Source organism: Leptopilina heterotoma, unplaced genomic scaffold (assembly GCF_015476425.1).
Source record: "Leptopilina heterotoma isolate Lh14 unplaced genomic scaffold, ASM1547642v1 Lhet_42, whole genome shotgun sequence".
Taxonomy (NCBI): Eukaryota; Metazoa; Arthropoda; class Insecta; order Hymenoptera; family Figitidae; genus Leptopilina; species Leptopilina heterotoma.
This window is the reverse complement of record NW_025111078.1, coordinates 3780793-3794198: the sequence shown is the minus strand read 5'-3', so window position 1 is coordinate 3794198 and position 13406 is coordinate 3780793.

The following is a 13406-nucleotide window of genomic DNA, read 5'->3' as shown; positions in this document are numbered from 1 at the left end:
GGTATACTTTACTGCAGGGAAGTTATATTAAACTTATTTTATACATAAAGCGTATTTTTGAAGCATTACAATTTTTTCTTCACGATTATAATTTTTAAATTAGATTTTCATACAAATTATTTTAAAAAAATTAACAATTAAATTTTCTTAATCGTAAAATTTGTAATATTAAAATTTTATTAAAAATTTTTTGGCAAAAATTCATGAATATTATTTCTATCCAAATTGAATTTTTTTTTTCTCTTGAGAGGGTACATATTAACAAACAATATACAAAGTTAAAGAAAAGAAGTAAAACAATCCACAACGAGATTAAAAGGGTCTAAAGAAAGAAGCATAAAGCTCTTAATAAAATTCCCCAGGGAATGTAAATTAACTTTCTTGCGTCTTGAAAGATTTTCACTAACTATACAGACATGAAAATATGTATTTGACCGACATAACAAGCAAAGAAACGTAAATATTTAAATTACTTTTTTTTATAAAACAGACAATTTAAAAATGATTTATATTTCCTTCTTTAAAAGAAAAAAAAGGAACAATTTACACATAACAAACGTGACTTTTTTTTTAAATATGAACATAAAACTTTGTAACGAAGGAATATAGGAACGTTAATAATATTTGTATTTCAGCCACAAAGTTTAAAATGAAATTTTACGATTTTCGATTTAATAATTTCAAATTATTATCGAGATTCGAAAATATGCATAAATATATAGTAAATTGTATATGTGCTAACATAAATAGAACAAATGGTTCTTTTTTTGAAAATAATTTTCAAAAATACGATGAGAATTCTCATTTTGAATAAAAACAGTGAATCGAACAGAGGTATGTATATTTATAATATATATGTAGGTATGTATATACATTTTGCGATATATTGAAATTTCTATGCCACAAACGTTTCAATCTATCGGTTAACCAGCAAGCTTCAATATCAGAAAACATTTTGAACACTTTCATAAATTTCAATCCAGTCTGAATGCAGATATCTATTGAAGCATGAACTACTATATTACGAGACGATTATTCAACAACAAATTGCAACTTAAATTTTAAATAGTGGGAAATATATATGTATATATTATACGAATTGTCATTTATGCAAACTGCCATTTTTTCGAATTGTCATTTTTACGAATTGCCACTTTTGCGAATTGTCATTTTTGCGAATTGTCATTTATGCAAACTGCCATTTTTTCGAATTGTCATTTTTACGAATCGTTATTGTTCCGAAATGTCACTTTTGTGAATCGACATTTTTACAAAATTGTCATTTTTGCGAAAAGTTATTTTTACGAATTGCCACTTTTGCGAAAAGTCATTTTTGGGAAATATCATTTTTACGAATTGTCATTTATGCAAACTGATATTTTTTCGAATTTTCATTTTTACGAATTGCCACTTTTGCGAATTGTCATTTTTGCGAATTGTCATTTATGCGAACTGACATTTTTTCGAATTGTTATTTTTACGAATTGCCACTTTTGCGAAAAGTCATTTTTGGGAAATATCATTTTTGCGAAAAGTTATTTTTACGAATTGCCACTTTTGCGAAAAGTCATTTTTGGGAAATATCATTTTTACGAATTGTCATTTATGCAAACTGATATTTTTTCGAATTGTCATTTTTGAGAATCGACATTTTTGCGAATTGTCATTTATGCGAACTGCCATTTTTTCGAATTGTTATTTTTGCGAAAATTGCTACAGTAAACTTGTATGCATATATATTAGATTTACTATAGCAATTTTCGCAAAAAATGACAATTCGTACCAGTGACATTTCGTAAAAATGACAATTCGAAAAAATGGCAGTTCGCATAAATGACAATTCGCAAAAATGGCAATTTGCAACAGTGACATTTCGTAAAAATGACAATTCGAAAGAATGGCACTTCGCATTGTCAAAAGTTTGTGTAGAATTTTATTAAATTTTTTTTTTAAATAATTGAATACTTTTGGAAAATTTTATGAAAATAATAGATATTGAAAATCATTGAATTGAGAAAATTTTTTGATAATGATTGAATTTCGGAGAAGAATTTAATTGTTTCTAAAGATAATTGAAATTTTGATGAGAATTTTTCAAAATTTTTTAACATAATTGAATTTCGGCCTCCGGATTTATAAATTTTATTTTTCCTAAAGTGTCTTGAACAAAGCCATTTGTCATTTTCTAGACAGTGACCCACATACAACAATTAAAATAATTTATGGAATTTAAAATTTTAAGTGGTCCATTGCACACATAAATTGCAAAAGATAATATTTAATCATATAATATATTATTTTTTTTGATCTTATTTATAAAATTGAATTTATGTAAAAATATATCTGATAATCTTTAGAATTGATTTTCATTTTGAATTAAAAAAAAAAAAAAAAGAATGGGAACAATTTATCTAGTTGATTAATTAGCTTGTTGTGTGTAACTTTTAATTAGAGGCTCTATGAGGGAATGCACGTAGAAAATTAATTTATTCTCTTATATTACTTGCTTTTCTCCATTTCATCATCTACATTTCCGAGAATATAAATGCAAAAATAGATATATACATACAATGCCTATATAATGAAATATAATTCAATTAACTCGAGTTTTTAAAATATAAATTATAAATTAGAGTCTATTATTTTTCACATTAACGCTATTTAGACGTCATTGAATTTTTGAATTTAAAATATAAAAAGAAAATTAATGATACTTTTAATTAGAATATAAATATTTTATCAGGGTTGTCATGCTTTTGCTCTTTTCAAATTCCCTGACTTTTCCAGGTTAAAAACGGAATTTTTACATAGGTTTCTAGAATTTTTAACTTAAATTTTTTAAAAATAATTTTTGAATCAATATTTAATCAATATTTATTAGAAAATTCTACGAGATTTCAATTATTTACCTATGAAAATGAATATTTTATTAAATAATTGAATGTTTCTTAAAATTGAATTTTCGTAAAGAATTTTATCAATAAATTTTTAAATAATTAAATTCTCTTGACAAATTTTAATAAAATTTTTAAGAATTTTTTATTTTTTCGAGAAATTTGATGAAAATTTTATTAAAAATAATTGAAATTCTAATTTTGTTAAAATTTTTGAAAATAATTGAATTCTTTCGTGAAATTGAGATTACAATTAATATTAAAATAATTGAATTCTTTTGAGAAACTGAATTAAAATTAATATTAAAATAATTGAAGTACTGCAAAGAATTTTATTATTTATAAAAGTAATTGAATTCTTGCAAAGAACTTTATTAAATTTATATATTTATTAAGGATTTTATTAAAATTTTTAAAAATAATTGAATTTATTCAACTAATTTTATTGAAATTTCTAAAAATAATTGAATTCTTGCGAAGAATTTAATTACTTATTTCTAAAAATAGTTGAATTTTTGTGAAGAATTTTATTAAAATTTTAGAAAATAATTGAATTACTGCAAAGAATTTTATTATTTTTAAAAATAATTCAATTCTTGCAAAGAACTTTATTAAAATTTCTAAAAAATAATTGAATTCCTACGAGAAATTTTATGATTTATGAAAATTATTTAATTCTTGTAAAGAAATTTATTAAATCTTTTAAAAATAATTAAATTGTTTTGAAAATTTTTTTAAAATTTGATTGAATTTTTTAATCAATTTTGAATATTTTTGAAAATAATTGAATTGAAGAAATTTTATTAAATGATTTTCAAATAATTGAATTTTGGAGAATTTTATTATTTATAAAGACAATTTAAATTTCGACGATAATTTTATTTTTTATAAAGATCATTTAAATTTTGGGCTTGGTGAAACTAGCAACCCGCCGGCCGCCAGCCATCAGAAGAATCCATAGGCGCCGACACACATAGTAGCGCGGCGGCCCTATACGGTTCAATCAACGCAAAAACAACGTAGACTAGCTATTAAAGTTTATAGAAAAAATGCAATTGTCACATTTTAAAGAGCAATAATCCCCCTTTAATTTTCGACCAAGAAATAAACATTTGGTCTAAAATTGTTCGAGTTATGAATTTTTTTTGAACTTTTTTTCCAAATATTCGTTTTTCTGATACGGGCGGGTGGGGACGCTGGCTATCAAAATTTTTTAAAAAAAAAATTCTTTATGTTCCAATCTAAAGAATCGTTAATCCCTTTTTAATTTACAACCAAGAAAAAAAATTTGGTCAAAAAAAAATTGTTCGAGTTATGAATTTTTTTTCGATTTTTCCCCCAATTATTTTCGTTTTTCTGATACGGGTGGATGGGTACGCTGTGTGTTAAAAATGTATAAAATAAATTTGCAATGATCTTATCTTAAAAATCGTTTATCCCTCTTTAATTTGCAACAAAAATATTACAATTTTATCAAAAATGGTTCGTGTTATGAATTTAATTTTGGACTTTTTTCCAATTTTTGGTTTTCTGATACGGGCAGGGGGAGACGCTGGGTATCAAAAATTTATAAAATAAATTCGCAATGATCTAATCTTAAGAAGCATTAATCCTTCTTTAATTTGCGACCAAGAAACAAAAAATTAGTCCCGCTTATATGAGGCATTTTACGTGAAATGTCCTAAGTTGAAATTTCAACTTCTTGAAAAAAATTGAAACTCGAGGAATTTGTTGTTGTATCAAGTAGAAAAATGACCCAAAAAATATTTTTGATTTTTTCGAAAAATTGGAGGGGGTAGAGGGGGGTCAATTTAACCAACTTTGCCAACACCGGCTACTTTGTGAATTTTTTCTGAACCTACTTGTAACAATTTTAGACCAAATGTTTATTTCTTGGTCGCAAATTACAGAAGGATTAATGCTTCTTTTTCTTGGACCAATAGGAATTTTTTAAAACAATTTTTGATAGCCAGCGTCCCCACCCGCCCGTATCAGAAAAACGAACCCAGGTGCGAATTTAGGTTGGCCGCCAGAGTTTGAAGGTTGGCCCAAGGTTGGCCTAACTTTGTCAAGCAAAGTTTTGGTTGCCAGAGTTTGCCCAACTTTGGCAAGTACTTGTGCCCACAGTTGGCCCGACTTTGCAAGCCAACCATTAAATGCAGAGTTTAACCAACCGTCGGGCCAACTTTGGCGACAAAGGTTGGCACAACTCATCCAAACGTAGTTTAAAAGACTTTCAGTTTCGGTTGGCCGAACTCTGGGCCACGGTTGGCCCAACGGTTGGCAAAACTTTGTCAAATGCGGTTTAAATGACTTAAACTTTCTTGGTTGGCCGAACCTTGGACCACGGTTGGCCCGACTGTTGCAGCTTAAAAATACATTTTGCGTTATGCACTCCCATGTGAGCGTAGCGTAGTGGTCAGTGTATAAGTCTTCGGTGCGTTAGGTTAGGGGTTCGATCCTAGCGAGCGATAGATATTTTCGAAAATGTATTTATGAGATTGTGTTTAATAATAATAGGTAAAGGTTATATCTGATGTTCCCGCTAATAATAACGTGTTAATTTTTTAAATAATGTAGTTTTTTAATAATTTTTTACCTTTGGCTGTTGAAGTTGGCCAAACTTTGAAAATTGTGGTTGGCCCAACTTACGCATCTAAAGTTGTGCCAACTTTGGCGTCAGTCTTTGGACCAACCATTGAAATATATAGTTGGCACAACATATGCATTGTAAGTTGGGCCAACTTCCTTATGAGTTGTCGGGCCAACCATCGTCGCCATTAGACGGCCGCCGTTATCATCTGTATGGTTGGCCCAACCTCTGGCACGAGAAGTTGGACCGACTTTGTAAAAGTTGGCCCAACTATGGGCCGACCAAAAAATCGCACCTGGGAAAATTTGGAAAAATAGTTTTAAAAAAATTCATAAGTCGAACAATTTTAGACCAAATGTTTATTTCTTGGTCGCAAATTAAACAGGGATTAATGCTTTTTTATTTTGGACCAATAGGAATTTTTTAAAACAATTTTTGATAGCCAGCGTCCCCACCCGCCCGTATCAGAAAAACGAAAATTTGGAAAAATAGTTTTAAAAAAATTCATAACTCGAACAATTTTAGACCAAATGTTTATTTCTTGGTCGCAAATTAAAGAAGGATTAATGCTTCTTTTTCGTGGACCAATAGGAATTTTTTTAAACAATTTTTGATAGCCAGCGTCCCCACCCGCCCGTATCAGAAAAACGAAAATTTGGAAAAAAAGATCAAAAAAAATTCATAACTCGAACAATTTTAGAGCAAATGTTTATTTCTTGGTCGCAAATTAAAGAAGGATTAATGCTTCTTTTTCGTGGACCAATAGGAATTTTTTAAAACAATTTTTGATAGCCAGCGTCCCCACCCGCCCGTATGAGAAAAACGAAAATTTGGAAAAAAAGTTCAAAAAAAATTCATAACTCGTACAATTTCAGACCAAATGTTTATTTCTTGGTCGCAAATTAAACAGGGATTAATGCTTTTTTATATTGGACCAATAGGAATTTTTTAAAACAATTTTTGATAGCCAGCGTCCCCACCCGCCCGTATCAGAAAAACGAAAATTTGGAAAAAAAGTTCAAAAAAAATTCATAACTCGAACAATTTCAGACCAAATGTTTATTTCTTGGTCGCAAATTAAACAGGGATTAATGCTTTTTTATATTGGACCAATAGGAATTTTTAAAAACAATTTTTGATAGCCAGCGTCCCCACCCGCCCGTATCAGAAAAACGAAAATTTGGAAAAAAAGTTCAAAAAAAATTCATAACTCGAACAATTTCAGACCAAATGTTTATTTCTTGGTCGCAAATTAAAGAAGGATTAATGCTTCTTTTTCGTGGACCAATAGGAATTTTTTAAAACAATTTTTGATAGCCAGCGTCCCCACCCGCCCGTATCAGAAAAACGAAAATTTGGAAAAATAGTTTTAAAAAAATTCATAACTCGAACAATTTTAGACCAAATGTTTATTTCTTGGTCGCAAATTAAAGAAGGATTAATGCTTCTTTCTCTTGGACCAATAGGAATTTTTTAAAACAATTTTTGATAGCCAGCGTCCCCACCCGCCCGTATCAGAAAAACGAAAATTTGGAAAAAAAGTTCAAAAAAAATTCATAACTCGAACAATTTCAGACCAAATGTTTATTTCTTGGTCGCAAATTAAAGAAGAATTAATGCTTCTTTTTCGTGGACCAATAGGAATTTTTTAAAACAATTTTTGATAGCCAGCGTCCCCACCCGCCCGTATCAGAAAAACGAAAATTTGGAAAAATAGTTTTAAAAAAATTCATAACTCGAACAATTTTAGACCAAATGTTTATTTCTTGGTCGCAAATTAAAGAAGGATTAATGCTTCTTTCTCTTGGACCAATAGGAATTTTTTAAAACAATTTTTGATAGCCAGCGTCCCCACCCGCCCGTATCAGAAAAACGAAAATTTGGAAAAAAAGTTCAAAAAAAATTCATAACTCGTACAATTTCAGACCAAATGTTTATTTCTTGGTCGCAAATTAAAGAAGAATTAATGCTTCTTTTTCGTGGACCAATAGGAATTTTTTAAAACAATTTTTGATAGCCAGCGTCCCCACCCGCCCGTATCAGAAAAACGAAAATTTGGAAAAATAGTTTTAAAAAAATTCATAACTCGAACAATTTTAGACCAAATGTTTATTACTTGGTCGCAAATTAAAGAAGGATTAATGCTTTTTCTCCTTGGACCAATAAAAAATTTTTTAAACAATTTTTGATAGCCAGCGTCCCCGCCCGCCCGTATCAGAAAAACGAAAATTTGGAAAAATAGTTTTAAAAAAATTCATAACTCGAACAATTTCAGACCAAATGTTTATTTCTTGGTCGCAAATTAAAAAAGGATTAATGCTTTTTCTCCTTGGACCAATAAAAAATTTTTTAAACAATTTTTGATAGCCAGCGTCCCCACCCGCCCGTATCAGAAAAACGAAAATTTGGAAAAATAGTTTTAAAAAAATTCATAACTCGAACAATTTCAGACCAAATGTTGATTTCTTGGTCGCAAATTAAAGAAAAATTAATGCTTTTTCTCCTTCGACCAATAAAAAATTTTTTAAACAATTTTTGATAGCCAGCGTCCCCACCCGCCCGTATCAGAAAAACGAAAATTTGGAAAAATAGTTTAAAAAAAATTTATAACTCGAACAATTTTAGACCAAATGTTTATTTCTTGGTCGCAAATTAAAGAAGGATTAATGCTTCTTTTTCGTGGACCAATAGGAATTTTTTTAAACAATTTTTGATAGCCAGCGTCCCCACCCGCCAGTATCAGAAAAACGAAAATTTGGAAAAAAAGTTCAAAAAAAATACATAACTCGAACAATTTCAGACCAAATGTTTATTTCTTGGTCGCAAATTAAAGAAGGATTAATGCTTCTTTCTCTTGGACCAATAGGAATTTTTTAAAACAATTTTTGATAGCCAGCGTCCCCACCCGCCCGTATCAGAAAAACGAAAATTTGGAAAAATAGTTTTAAAAAAATTCATAACTCGAACAATTTTAGACCAAATGTTTATTTCTTGGTCGCAAATTAAAGAAGGATTAATGCTTCTTTCTCTTGGACCAATAGGAATTTTTTAAAACAATTTTTGATAGCCAGCGTCCCCACCCGCCCGTATCAGAAAAACGAAAATTTGGAAAAAAAGTTCAAAAAAAATTCATAACTGTAAAAATTTTAGACCAAATGTTTATTACTTGGTCGCAAATTAAACAGGGATTAATGCTTTTTTATATTGGACCAATAGGAATTTTTTAAAACAATTTTTGATAGCCAGCGTCCCCACCCGCCCGTATCAGAAAAACGAAAATTTGGAAAAAAAGTTCAAAAAAAATTCATAACTCGAACAATTTTAGACCAAATGTTTATTTCTTGGTCGCAAATTAAACAGGGATTAATGCTTTTTTATATTGGACCAATAGGAATTTTTTAAAACAATTTTTGATAGCCAGCGTCCCCACCCGCCCGTATCTGAAAAACGAAAATTTGGAAAAATAGTTTTAAAAAAATTCATAACTCGAACAATTTTAGACCAAATGTTTATTTCTTGGTCGCAAATTAAAGAAGGATTAATGCTTTTTTTTCGTGGACCAATAGAAATTTTTTAAAACAATTTTTGATAGCCAGCGTCCCCACCCGCCCGTATCAGAAAAACGAAAATTTGGAAAAAAAGTTCAAAAAAAATTCATAACTCGAACAATTTCAGACCAAATGTTTATTTCTTGGTCGCAAATTAAAGAAGGATTAATGCTTCTTTCTCTTGGACCAATAGGAATTTTTTAAAACAATTTTTAATAGCCAGCGTCCCCACCCGCCCGTATCAGAAAAACGAAAATTTGGAAAAAAAATTCAAAAAAAATTCATAACTCGAACAATTTTAGACCAAATGTTTATTTCTTGGTCGCAAATTAAAGAAGGATTAATGCTTCTTTCTCTTGGACCAATAGGAATTTTTTAAAACAATTTTTGATAGCCAGCGTCCCCACCCGCCCGTATCAGAAAAACGAAAATTTGGAAAAAAAGTTCAAAAAAAATTCATAACTGTAAAAATTTTAGACCAACTGTTTATTACTTGGTCGCAAATTAAACAGGGATTAATGCTTTTTTATATTGGACCAATAGGAATTTTTTAAAACAATTTTTGATAGCCAGCGTCCCCACCCGCCCGTATCAGAAAAAACGAAAATTTGGAAAAAAAATTCAAAAAAAATTCATAACTCGAACAATTTTAGACCAAATGTTTATTTCTTGGTCGCAAATTAAAGAAGGATTAATGCTTCTTTCTCTTGGACCAATAGGAATTTTTTAAAACAATTTTTGATAGCCAGCGTCCCCACCCGCCCGTATCAGAAAAACGAAAATTTGGAAAAAAAGTTCAAAAAAAATTCATAACTGTAAAAATTTTAGACCAAATGTTTATTTCTTGGTCGCTAATTAAAGAAGGATTAATGCTTCTTTCTCTTGGACCAATAGGAATTTTTTAAAACAATTTTTGATAGCCAGCGTCCCCACCCGCCCGTATCAGAAAAACGAAAATTTGGAAAAATAGTTTTAAAAAAATTCATAACTCGAACAATTTTAGACCAAATGTTTATTTCTTGGTCGCAAATTAAAGAAGAATTAATGCTTCTTTCTCTTGGACCAATAGGAATTTTTTAAAACAATTTTTGATAGCCAGCGTCCCCACCCGCCCGTATCAGAAAAACGAAAATTTGGAAAAAAAGTTCAAAAAAAATTCATAACTGTAAAAATTTTAGACCAACTGTTTATTACTTAGTCGCAAATTAAACAGGGATTAATGCTTTTTTATATTGGACCAATAGGAATTTTTTAAAACAATTTTTGATAGCCAGCGTCCCCACCCGCCCGTATCAGAAAAACGAAAATTTGGAAAAAAAGTTCAAAAAAAATTCATAACTCGAACAATTTTAGACCAAATGTTTATTTCTTGGTCGAAAATTAAACAGGGATTAATGCTTTTTTATATTGGACCAATAGAAATTTTTTAAAACAATTTTTGATAGCCAGCGTCCCCACCCGCCCGTATCAGAAAAACGAAAATTTGGAAAAAAAATTCAAAAAAAATTCATAACTGTAAAAATTTTAGACCAAATGTTTATTACTTGGTCGCAAATTAAACAGGGATTAATGCTTTTTTATATTGGACCAATAGGAATTTTTTAAAACAATTTTTGATAGCCAGCGTCCCCACCCGCCCGTATCTGAAAAACGAAAATTTGGAAAAATAGTTTTAAAAAAATTCATAACTCGAACAATTTTAGACCAAATGTTTATTTCTTGGTCGCAAATTAAAGAAGGATTAATGCTTTTTTTTCGTGGACCAATAGAAATTTTTTAAAACAATTTTTGATAGCCAGCGTCCCCACCCGCCCGTATCAGAAAAACGAAAATTTGGAAAAAAAGTTCAAAAAAAATTCATAACTCGAACAATTTCAGACCAAATGTTTATTTCTTGGTCGCAAATTAAAGAAGGATTAATGCTTCTTTCTCTTGGACCAATAGGAATTTTTTAAAACAATTTTTGATAGCCAGCGTCCCCACCCGCCCGTATCAGAAAAACGAAAATTTGGAAAAAAAGTTCAAAAAAAATTCATAACTGTAAAAATTTTAGACCAACTGTTTATTACTTGGTCGCAAATTAAACAGGGATTAATGCTTTTTTATATTGGACCAATAGGAATTTTTTAAAACAATTTTTGATAGCCAGCGTCCCCACCCGCCCGTATCAGAAAAACGAAAATTTGGAAAAAAAATTCAAAAAAAATTCATAACTCGAACAATTTTAGACCAAATGTTTATTTCTTGGTCGCAAATTAAAGAAGGATTAATGCTTCTTTCTCTTGGACCAATAGGAATTTTTTAAAACAATTTTTGATAGCCAGCGTCCCCACCCGCCCGTATCAGAAAAACGAAAATTTGGAAAAAAAGTTCAAAAAAAATTCATAACTGTAAAAATTTTAGACCAAATGTTTATTTCTTGGTCGCTAATTAAAGAAGGATTAATGCTTCTTTCTCTTGGACCAATAGGAATTTTTTAAAACAATTTTTGATAGCCAGCGTCCCCACCCGCCCGTATCAGAAAAACGAAAATTTGGAAAAATAGTTTTAAAAAAATTCATAACTCGAACAATTTTAGACCAAATGTTTATTTCTTGGTCGCAAATTAAAGAAGGATTAATGCTTCTTTCTCTTGGACCAATAGGAATTTTTTAAAACAATTTTTGATAGCCAGCGTCCCCACCCGCCCGTATCAGAAAAACGAAAATTTGGAAAAAAAGTTCAAAAAAAATTCATAACTGTAAAAATTTTAGACCAACTGTTTATTACTTAGTCGCAAATTAAACAGGGATTAATGCTTTTTTATATTGGACCAATAGGAATTTTTTAAAACAATTTTTGATAGCCAGCGTCCCCACCCGCCCGTATCAGAAAAACGAAAATTTGGAAAAAAAGTTCAAAAAAAATTCATAACTCGAACAATTTTAGACCAAATGTTTATTTCTTGGTCGAAAATTAAACAGGGATTAATGCTTTTTTATATTGGACCAATAGAAATTTTTTAAAACAATTTTTGATAGCCAGCGTCCCCACCCGCCCGTATCAGAAAAACGAAAATTTGGAAAAAAAATTCAAAAAAAATTCATAACTGTAAAAATTTTAGACCAAATGTTTATTACTTGGTCGCAAATTAAACAGGGATTAATGCTTTTTTATATTGGACCAATAGGAATTTTTTAAAACAATTTTTGATAGCCAGCGTCCCCACCCGCCCGTATCAGAAAAACGAAAATTTGGAAAAATAGTTTTAAAAAAATTCATAACTCGAACAATTTTAGACCAAATGTTTATTTCTTGGTCGCAAATTAAAGAAGGATTAATGCTTTTTTATATTGGACCAATAGGAATTTTTTAAAACAATTTTTGATAGCCAGCGTCCCCACCCGCCCGTATCAGAAAAACGAAAATTTGGAAAAAAAGTTCAAAAAAAATTCATAACTGTAAAAATTTTAGACCAAATGTTTATTACTTGGTCGCAAATTAAAGAAGGATTAATGCTTCTTTTTCGTGGACCAATAGGAATTTTTTTAAACAATTTTTGATAGCCAGCGTCCCCACCCGCCCGTATCAGAAAAACGAAAATTTGGAAAAAAAGTTCAAAAAAAATTCATAACTGTAAAAATTTTAGACCAAATGTTTATTTCTTGGTCGCAAATTAAAGAAGGATTAATGCTTCTTTTTCGTGGACCAATAGGAATTTTTTAAAACAATTTTTGATAGCCAGCGTCCCCACCCGCCCGTATCAGAAAAACGAAAATTTGGAAAAAAAGTTCAAAAAAAATTCATCACTCGAACAATTTTAGACCAAATGTTTATTTCTTGGTCGCAAATTAAAGGGGGACTATTGCAATTTTTTTTAGAAACTTTAATAGCTAGCGTACGTTGTTTTTGCGTTGATTAAATCGTATAGGACCACCGGGTCCTATACGATGGGGGCGCCTATGGATTCTTCTGATGGCTAGTGGCCGGAAGGTCGCTAGTTTCACCGATATGAGAATTTTTGTAAATATTTCAACGTAATTGAATTTCTGCGAAGAATTATATTATTTTTGAAAAATAATTGAATTCTTGAGACGAATTCTATTAAAATTTCTTTTTTAATAATAATAGAAATTTCTACGAAGAATTTTATTAAAATTGTTTTGAAAAAAATTGAATTGTTACAAAGAATTTCATAAAAATTTTTGAAAATAATTTAATTCTTTGAAGAAATTTAATTAAAAATGTATTGAAAATAATACTTAAATTGTAATAAATAAATTGTAGTCAAAAGTTTTTTAAATAATGGAATTTCTTTGCTGAATTTTAATAACATTTTTTAGAATAATTACTTTTTTCGAGGAATTCTATTAAAATTGTATAAAAAATAAT